This window comes from Hordeum vulgare, chromosome 7H (assembly GCF_904849725.1).
Source record: "Hordeum vulgare subsp. vulgare chromosome 7H, MorexV3_pseudomolecules_assembly, whole genome shotgun sequence".
NCBI lineage: Eukaryota > Viridiplantae > Streptophyta > Magnoliopsida > Poales > Poaceae > Hordeum > Hordeum vulgare.
The window spans coordinates 255543543-255554669 of record NC_058524.1 but is presented as its reverse complement, the minus strand read 5'-3'; positions in this window follow the sequence as shown (position 1 = coordinate 255554669).

Here is an 11127-nt window from a genome sequence, read left to right as displayed (position 1 = left end):
CACCTTGATCCGTTGCTGCGACCAGATGATGGAGCCCGGGAGATGGAGTATCCCACCGATGATGACTGCTACCCCGACGGTCCCTACTACTATGTGGAGGTCGTTGAAGACCAGGAGTAGTTAGGAGGCTCCCAGGCAAGAGGCCTCGCCTCGTTCGATCATTGTATGTTTTGTGCTAGCCTTCTCTAAGGCATCCCATGTTTAATGTTTGTACTCAGATATTATTGCTTCCGCTCACTCGTGTGTTTATCGAGCTTCTGTATTCTAGCCCTCGAGGGCCTTGGCTTGTAATATGAAGCTTGTATGTTTTATTTGTGTCTAGTGTTGTGTTTTGATACCTTCTCGTGAGTCCTTGAGCTTGGTCGTACGCATTTGTGTGTATGATTAGCGTATAATCAAATCGAGGGCGTCACAAGTTGGTATCAGAGCCGACTGTCTGTAGGTAGCCCCCTTTCCAACTCCTTGGCCGAAGTTGAGTCTAGTACTTGAAAACATACTAACCTTGATTTTGTGGCTTATGGGCCCACATCTCAATTGGGTGGTATTAGTATCTTTTAGTCCTTTTATATACTCTGGGTTCTACTCTCTCTTCTCTTTCGGGTTAAAAAATTTACTAACTCTAACCCTAGGTTCTCATAAATACTTCCTCCCGTAGAACCCCCTCAATTCCAGATGATGGCTTGGTTCCTCAGAAGACTCCGAAGATACTCTCTGATGTTCTCTGGAGAGCTGGTGCTCATCGCTTCTGCGATTTCCCTTCCTCGGTCAACCCTTATGGATGACTGCATACAAATGTCGTTCATACTTTCTTTTCCAATTGCTCTTGTTTTACGAGATGCAATGAATTATCTTATCGGGGATTCGTCCATCATCAGTTGTCGTGGGTTTCGTAAGTCCCTCGAATTGCTATTCGATCTTCCGAAATCCTCAGTAGCCCATTGCGCTTGACATTTCTCACCTGCTTGCATTATGGTTAATTCCATATGTCTAGCAACCATCATTTAAATCCTCTGTGATTGTCCTTTGAGCTTATAGATTCTACATGTGTGTGATTGCACACAAATCATTAGTTGATCCTTGTAAGTTATCTTCTGGCTCAAATGTTTTCCCCACATGAGCTTGTTTTCAGCAAATCAACCTTGATTGATTGTCCAACTAAGTCCATTCAGCTTACTTGTATTTGATCGGAGCATCTGAATCTGATACACCAACCTGGAAATCATAAATTCCTTGGTATTTAAGTATCGATATTTTTCAGATGTTCTATAATCCGATGCCTTGCATTCTATCTCCCTCTCATTGAGTACCGATACTCACATGAGGTCCATTATGGATAGTCATATCCATCGTTGGGTTATTATCCGACATCATCCTTTACATTCAAAATAATTCTTGTGATATTGTTCCGTTGATACATAATGCCATTGGTAAATTGTGTTTTCTCCCTCTGATAGATTGTATCCTATGCTTTTGTCGGCCATGCTTTGTTGTCAAGCATGTGTTAATTACTCTTGAAGTTTGTGGTATATGTTCCTAAGAAGCCCCGGTGGGTTGAACCTATGCCTTCCTAAAACAATATGATCTGACGAGTTTTCATGAGTCTTACTCTTCTGTTGTTTTGCCAAATATTCTTTCAAAGCTACAACCTAATGAAAGGCGATGAGAAAATGGCAGCTGATGCATTGATGAAGTGGGAGTCGACCTTGAACTTTGTGTTCTTTCCCATGGAAACGACGTTGATATTACCATAGAAGCTTCTCATATCAATAATCATTCATTCTGTGGTTTAATCTGGTATCTGTGATCTTGCCCTTTGCAATCGTGGTTCCGACCATGTTGTCCTACCTTGATTTCATTCTCACACGAGTTAAAGTACTTGTCTTCTTCAGATCAATACATCGGTCCAAGCCTTAATGTTGATCTACCTCCGAGTATTATCCCTTGTAGCTCGAGGATATCACGGAGCTATATAACTTCTTGTGAGCTCCTCATCAACTATGATGTTTTCATTAATTCCAGTTTTCCTCGTGTTTTGAGTCATTGGACACTCAAGGATACCGATAACTGAACCGAGTACGCATTGCGATCCAACAACTCTTAGTAATCTTCTTTGCTTACGAGTTTGTACTCGATCATGTCATTCCAAGTTGTTAACCTACATCATCATCGTCATATTGGAGATTGACCATGATATCTATGTCCTCCATCTCTGGAACACATTTCCAACTGTGCGTTAAGATCACATCGAGCTTTCCACATCATATTGGTTCTTTTCAAAGGCAATTTTGATTCTGAGCTAGCAATCTTAACTATGTTTCCGACAACCTTTAGCTTCACCATTCCTTTGCTTGATGTCGTCACTAATCGATTACATCTTCGTGAAGCTTCTCGACAAATGTGTCGTGATCATCATCAGCATTCTGAGCTCTTGCAGGGTATCAATCGAATGCATGTTGAGAAATACCATCCCTTCCCCTCGATGAATTGTATTATCATCGACATCCTTGTTGCCTTCCCTCCAACACAAACGTGTTCATGTTTTGTGTGTCCTTTGAGTTCCTTGCTAGTTCAGCTTATGTTATCTTCTACCTTGGAGTATTACCATTTTTTATGTCAATAATATTGTGAGAATTGTTGCACCTCTTATGTAGTTATTGATATAAGTGATACTTCTCGCCATCACCATCCATTTCTTGGTCCCATATTGTTCAAACCGGAATACCGACAAGTGAACTCGGGTTTCTGACAACCCTATCGTTTTGAAGATTAATGACTGGTAGTTTCATTCTTGGTGTGCCAGATGTCGACTCACCATTCTAGCAATGGTCGTGCTACTCATTCAGTATTTCCGAGTGCACCCTTTGACCAATGTTTAATTGTAGTTGTTCCCTCGAGCATACGACATTATACCATTTGATTTGACAAATGCTATCTCCTTGATATTATAATTTTGGAAATTCATCCCTATCAAAATCTTGAGGGATTGTTGTTGAGCCCATCAGCCACACCCTCAACTTCTCCATGTTCCACGATGAAGCTCTTGAAAGAATTATCCTTGTGCCTAGCTCATGAAGGATATGTTTGATAGAAGAAGTGTTTTTCCCAAAGTTCACGTGTAATCTTGCCGCCGTGAATATGTGAAAGTTTTGTTTCGCTTCCTCTCGGGAAATACCAAATCATTTACGCATGTGCGAAGTGTTATATGTTTTGAAGATTTGCTATATTCACTTCATATAACTTCTCTTAGCACCCGAAGTCACTGCCTGATTTGATCGAGGGAAAAGAAGTTCCTTCATAAGAGCTAATCCAGACTTACACATAGAACCTTGTTATCCTCGATGATGGTTCCCAAATGAGAACTTAGTTGCATTTATACGTAAGAATTCTATGTGGGCACGAATGTCTTGACATTGTGTTCATATGGCTTACAATCGAACTCATGATTCAAGAATTGCTTGTGTAGCTCATATCATGAGAATCTTGCATCTTCATCTTTTCTTCTCACGCATCTTGAGTCTGAGGTGTCCCGACACCAATCAGATCTGAATCTTGGGCATATATGATGGTTGGAACATTTCCCAATAATTATAACTTTGGTCTTTATTTAACCTGGTACGGTGATGTCTTGTCTAGCACATCGAGCCGAAGGACCTATTGTTATAGTATCTTGTTCAGTAAGTTTCGCCATTCTTCCATGAGGAAATTGTAAGGCTTATTTTATGAGTTGTTCCGGATGGATCCCTCGTGTTCCCAAAGTCTGACCTTTACCTGATGACCATGTCGATGCTACCCCGAAGCACAAATGTGGTACTTCAATTGTCTACAAGAACATTGGAAGTGTCATGCTAAAATGTTCTTGATCAATTATCCAAACGATTTTGTATGGGTAAGTATCATGATTCTCCTCGCCCCTTCAACTAAACGGTTATGTACTTGATGCCCTATCAGGTATACCATGCTTTGTATGCCTTGGGAAAGGTATACTCTAATACTTGCGTGTGAACACATTTTTCCTTTCCATTGGTCTGTTTGACATTTTCTTGTAATCTAACTTATCTAAGCAGTGGTAATTCCCTGCTTAGGTAAAAACCTTGTTGTACAACTCTGTCAGTAAGACCCTGTTACTATTGTGGATAACATTCCGGTAGCCGCCGGTGTACTAGGACCTTGCCTATTGGTCCGCCTCGTTCCAACGAGCAGGAACATGGTTCTATTCGTCCCCGGCCCTTGGTACCGACAGTGTTACCAACAAAACTGACAGGTTATCCTCTGACATGTCTTGCTATCAAGACCGTATAAGATGTCAACGGTTTGCCTACTCGTAACCCATATGGTGGACCCATAACCCAAACTTCCACAGGCTCGAAACCTGACTCTCATGTACATCTTTTGACTCCAAAGTATCCTTTACACTTGGCTTCGTATGATATTCCAGAGCCACCATCCAATGGAACGATCACTGTTCGGTTCGGATAATTATCCAACATGCTGAAGATCAAGTCCGCATTATTCACGAGAATCTGAAGGCTGCTCAGTCTCGTCAGAGAAGTCAGTATGACCGTCATCATCAAGATATGGTCTATCAACCTGGCAAAAAGGCTTATCTTCGTGTCACACCAATGAGAGGTGCACACCGTTTTGGGATCAAGGGCAAATTAGCTCCTCGCTATATTGGTCCTTTCACTATTCTTGAAAGGCGTGGAAAAGTATCTTATCAATTGGAACTGCCAGCGAACCTTTCTCAGGTTCATGATGTCTTCCATGTGTCTCAGCTCCGTCGCTGCTTCAAGGATCCTATTCGAGCAGTGGATCATGATATGCTTGAGCTGCAACAAGACCTCTCTTATAAAGATCATCCGGTCCGAATTCTCGATCAGGCTGAACGTCAGACTCGTCGCAAAGTCACCAAGTTCCTTAAAGTGCAGTGGCCAAATCATTCTGAAGATGAAGCCACTTGGGAACGCGAGGATCATCTTCGTGAGGATTACCCCGAGCTCTTTCCTTCGACCTCTTAATTCTCGGGACGAGAATTCTTGTTAGTAGGGCACAGATGTGACATCCTCATATTTTGCTACACTAATCTCTGTAATTAAGCTACAGTGATATTATGCTAATGATGCCACATCACCCGGATTACTATTGTTAATCTCAGGTAATTTCAAACCGATTCAAATTCAAATTTTAAAATAAAGTAAAGCAACAAAAATCCCCAATTATCAAAACTAAAATGTTCCAGTTGTAGCAAATAAATAATGATTAATATTTTCTAAAAATAAAATGCAGTAAAGAATAAAAGAAATAAATAAACAAAAGGGTTAAAATAAAACTAAAGTTGTAAACAAAAAACTCGGCCCAACTAGGCCAACCAACCCAGCCGGCCACTCACCCCACCATACCCTCGGGGTATAAAAACCCCCAAACCCTAGCCCACCCCCGCAGCTCCCTCCCAGCAGCGCCGCTAGCCACCCTCCCGCGCCACCAACCCCCACCACGAGCGAGCGCTTCCCAGCCCCTCACTCGAACCCCTCGCTCCCGCTCTTCCTTCCCATCGCTACCAGCACAACCCCCCTCGAGCCCAGATCCCCACCGAGCCCCTCATTCCTCTGATCGTCCGAACCACCACCCACCCCATCGAGCCCCTCCCACGTCGCCACCAGTGCCGGCCCGCACCACCTCTCCTCACCGCCGCTAGGTGCCCCCCCCCCACCGGATCCGCCGCCGCCAGGAGCTCCCCCGTCGCCCACGTCGCCCCGCCGGCCGCCTCCGTCACCGGAGCCCCAGCCACCTGCGCCCCACCTCCTCCACTACGAGCCCCTCCGCTCTCCTCAACTCCTCGCCCTCTCCCTTCGCTGGGGAGGCCGACCAGCACCACCACCACGGCGGGCCCTCCTCCGGCCGAGCACATCCACGGCCGGCCCCCGGCCTCCTCCTCTCCCAGCGCCACCTTCCGGTCGCCTCCAACCGTCGCACCACCGGCTCCCCACCAGTCAGTTCCCGCCTCGCCGGACTACACCACCTCACCACGGCCCCGTCGGCCTCCCCGACCTTCCCCAAGCCACTGCTTCAACTACATCCGTGGTGAGCCCTAAGGCTCCTCCTCTCCACCCCGTGTTCCCCGCATTCCGGCGAGCCGCCGGCCCCGTACTCGCACCCACCACCTCGCCTCTGCGTCGTGTTCCCTCCTGCTAATCAGGAGGAGGGGATTAACCCCTGAGATTGTTTAGAGAAAAGAAGAGAAGGAAAACAGGATATAAATGGATATATGTATAAATGTGTGTGTATATGTATGAAAATATGTGTGTATGTATGATTGTATGTGTATAAAAATTATGTACAGAATATGTGTGTGTGTGGCCGATGGGCCCCTACCATGTGGGGCCAACCCCCCTCCCAATGAAAGGAGGCCCCACACCCCCCATGTTGAAATAAAAAAATATAAAAATATATAAAAATAATAATATGTAATAAATAAATTAATTAATTAGTTAATTAATTCAGTTAGTGTAATTAGATAGTTTTAATACGTGTTAAGTTGATAGGAAAATGACATGTGGGTCCAGCCCAATTAACGATTAAGTAAAACTGTTAATTTGATTCTGTTAATTAATTAACCTAAGCAGTATATGATAGTTGGGTCCCACCCCACTAATTAACCTGATTAAATATTTATTAAACCCTAAAAGTAAATGCGCCTATGACACATGGGACCCACTTGTCATATTTGATCAGTCAAAGTTACTGTTGACTCCTCATGTCATAATTGAAATATCTGAATTAATTAAATCTGTTAATTCCTAAATAATTACTAAAACTTTAAAAAATAATATAAATAAATCGTAAGTCAGATGAAAATATTTTGGAACATGAAAGTTCATCTGCAAAACGAGACGAACCTGGATACGCTATCCGTTCGTCTATCTCGCGCCCCTAGCATAGCAAACGTGGAAATTTTCCACCATTTTTCGTCTGACCGGTACTAGAAAGAGACCCGGGAAATATCATCTAATATTTTTCCCGGCCCGTCTATGATGGATAGCACTGTGTTAGCTCATGCCTAACCCTTCTTTGACATGTCATGCTCACTGTTTGCATCGGTGTTATATTTGTTGTTTCTCCCCCCCCCCCCTCTTCTTACCGGTAGACCCCGAGACTGACGCTGTTGCCGAGTACGACTACCCTCCTGACGAGCAGCCCTTTGCCGCAGAGCAACAAGGCAAGCAAACCCCCCTTGATCATTCCTATATCTCCCATTTCTTTCTCCCTCATGCTTGCATTAGAATTTTGCTACTGTTGTAGTTAGTTCCTATATCTGATGCATAGCCTAATATTGATGAACTGCTACTTTCAGTATCGCACTTTAACTGCTTAGTATAGGTGGCTCAGTCATCCCCTTTGCCCCCTTAGTCCAGTTGCCCCACTTTTTATCATCAAGTCTTGATCCCTGATTGACAAGCCAAGACCCAACACAGCACTTACACCCCCTTAGTTGTACGACGCTGCAGAGCTACTATCGGGTACCGAGGGTGACACCTCGCCAAGTACTCATGATGATACCTCTATAGTGTAGCTAGTTGGTCATGGTTATCGAGGGTGATTCCTCCTTCACCACTCCCAACGATGCCTTTGTCATGCAACCCCTCAAGTGTGAGACCCTCGAGGGTGATTCCTCTAAGTCCACCTTGACGGTTACATCATTCGGAATCCAACGAGGGTGATACCTCAGAACCCCTCTGATGTTACAACCACACGGTTACTTGACCGTGTTACTGGGAACATTGATGAATAATGTTTGGCGGGTGGATTCCAGCGTGGATGTGTCGGTTAGTTAAATAAATGTTAATGGGTTTGGGTATTTGATCTCGGTTGGTCGGAAGGCCTTATTACGCACTAACCGTCTACGTGAGAGAAGTTATGGGTACTCGACGTCGTGGTATCAGCCGAACCTCTTCAGACGTCAGCAATGGAGCGGCGCGCGGCCGAGTGGTCCGAATAGGCATCGCTCTTGTAATAAGGGGTGCTAGGACTGACCTCGGCCACCCACGCATCGTGCAGGAGTGCAAAGGGTGATGGCCCATGACCCTGCGCTTAGGATTTAGACCGGCGGGCTGGCCTCTCTGTTGAGTCTAGGTGGGGCTGCGACGTGTCGATGTTCCGAGGCCGGGCATGACCCATAAAAGTGTGCCCGGACAGAGTTTATCGAGTGTGACGGGGAATATGTTGTGCACCCCTGTGGGAAAGAACTTATCTATTCGAATAGTCGTGTTCGCGGTTACAGGACGACTTGGAGTTATGCCCCGATCTTATACAACTACAACTGTTACTTAACTGGAATGTTGCTCTGGGATTGCATCCTCGCAGGGAGTCGAGGAAGGATCTGTGGGCGTGACCTCATATTAATATTGCTGCAACAATACGACTATTAATTGTGTTATCTTGTTCTACTCTCGTTTATTGCTGCAAGACCCTTGAAGATGCTAGTCTTCGATAGGACTAGGCCTTCCCTCTCTTTCTCACATTGCTGTAGTTAGTCCATATTTAAACCCCTTCCTTTGATATTGATGCATACTTAGCTTAGTTCTGATGTCAGTCTTGCGAGTACTTTGGATGAGTACTCACCGTTGCTTTGCTCCCCGTTTGTCCCCTTGATCCGTTGTTGCGACCAGATGATGGAGCCCAGGAGATGGAGTATCCCGCCGACGAGGACTGCTACCCCGACGGTGCCTACTACTACGTGGAGGCCGCTGAAGACCAGGAGTAGTTAGGAGGCTCCCAGGCAGGAGGCCTCGCCTCGTTCAATCGTTGTATCTTTTGTGCTAGCCTTCTCTAAGGCACCCCATGTTTAATGTATGTACTCATATATTGTTGCTTCCGCTGACTCGTGTGTTTATCGAGCTTCTGTATTCTAGCCCTCGAGGCCCCTGGCTTGTAATATGAAGCTTGTATGTTTTATTTGTGTCTAGAGTTGTGTTGTGATATCTTTCCGTGAGTCCTTGAGCTTGGTCATACGCATTTGTGTGTATGATTAGCGTACGATCAAATTGAGGGCGTCACAGCGGTACAAAATCAACTATATATGCAGATGATAGATGTATAGATCACATATCCATGTGGATCACTAGATTTAGACATATATGATTGATTCCTGGTAGAATCTCACTTCTGAATCGAAATGCGAACGCAACATATATTGTGTAAAAATCAGTAAGTCACCATACGACTTATTGTTGTCGGTACATATGGTACAACCAACGTAGTGAGTTCCTTGTGCACAAGGATTACTCCTACAGTGATGATTATCCATGTTTGTGTGTATGCAATGACGACACATGTAATCATCTAAATGACGGAGTCTAAAATGGAGGATTTGGGTAAACCAAAATACCGCCCGTTACTACACTTGAGCACCTTCATTCATACATTATGGTATACTATGTTATCTATATCCAAAATATATTGGAGAAATTCATTATAGACAAATCTTATCCATCCATAACTCTCATGGTAGTTCATTCTCTAGACGTAGAGAAAGATCTATATAAACCAAGAGATGATGGAAATGAGATATTGGGACTCAATGTTCCATAATGTCATTGGATCCACCAAACACAATTGATTGGTACTCAAGAATATCTTTCGATATCTCCAAAGCATTAAACATCTTGTCCTAGTTTTTCAGTTTCACACAAATGTGAACACCGATATCATTGGATACATCGATTAGATCCCAACTATGTCGGATCGTAGACAAGCTTGGTGTTCCTACTAGGTGTGGTAGCCCTCTCATGAAGAGTCTGTGAAATAGTCCTCATGGCTACATCCACCAACTATAATCTCAACGATAATGTTTCTTGTGTTGTCCGGATGCAAACATGTTTCACAATAAGCAATAACACTATATTGCATATCTTGCAAATCAAATCATGTGACTGATTTGCTTGCAAAGTCTCTACCAACTTTTACATTCCAGAACTATGTTCACGGAATTGGTATATGACGGCTTTGAAATTTGCAAGAATCACAGGGAGTATCTTTCTGAATTGTTCATGTTCAATGCATCGTATTATACTCTTTTTCCCTTCATGAATTTACTATACAGGTTCTCATAAAGGTCTTTAATGAGGTAATATCAACATGAGATCATATGTCATACTTTCAGTTTTCCACACCGGGGTTTTTAGGGAAGCATACATGACATATTTATTGTCCTCTTAGTTCTATGAGTTTTCTCATATTGAGTTAAAAGAGGCAATAATGATTATATGTTGCATCATTTTCTCCTTATTTTTCCCTACTGGGTTTTGAAGGAGTTTTGGCAACATATCATACACATATCTCCTCACATTTTTTTCCACAGGGTTTTTGAGGAGCTTTTCAAGATGATGATGCTATATGAACAAGTATAGATTAGGGGGAGTGTTAAAATTAATTAACTGTGTTAATTATGGGGTAAATCTCCCCTTGTTATCTGTCAGGCGGTTAGCACTAATGCTAACCATCACATATGTCTGTAACGGACGCGTCCTTTGATCGCGTCTCTCAAACTTGTATATAAACATCACTATCAATGAAAGAGAGGGACAGTTACATCATTTCTTTTGTTACTAACAGAAATAACACGTGTTTTGTATCTTCAGGACCAAAAACAAGAGAGCTACTGAAAGGCAAGACTTTCATATGTCTATTGACTTAACACGACACGGGCACTAAGTATGTGTCCCTTTCGTTGGAAAGCACCATGTTTCGGCTACATTGGATGAATCTATCTAACCCCTCGTGAAGTTTTCTCGTCGTCTTGATCGGACTATCAATTATCGTCGTCTTCGTCTGGATCGGACTATCAATTATGGTGGGCCGCCGGATTATGCATACAACGGGCGGAATGGATTTGTTCTCAAAGAAAAGAAAAAGGTAATGGACTTGTTGTCTTGTTGATAACCAACGAGCTAGCTAGCTAGCCGCAAATTGCACGCATATTCGACCAGTCTTGTCCTTCTCCCAGATTGCAGATGGATTAACACTAAATTACTTAGATTGAAAAAAACACTAAATTAGCTAATGCTGTAACTGCATTAGTTTTGTCTGCGATGACAATAATGAGGGTGATGCAATGACAATAGTGAGGATGGT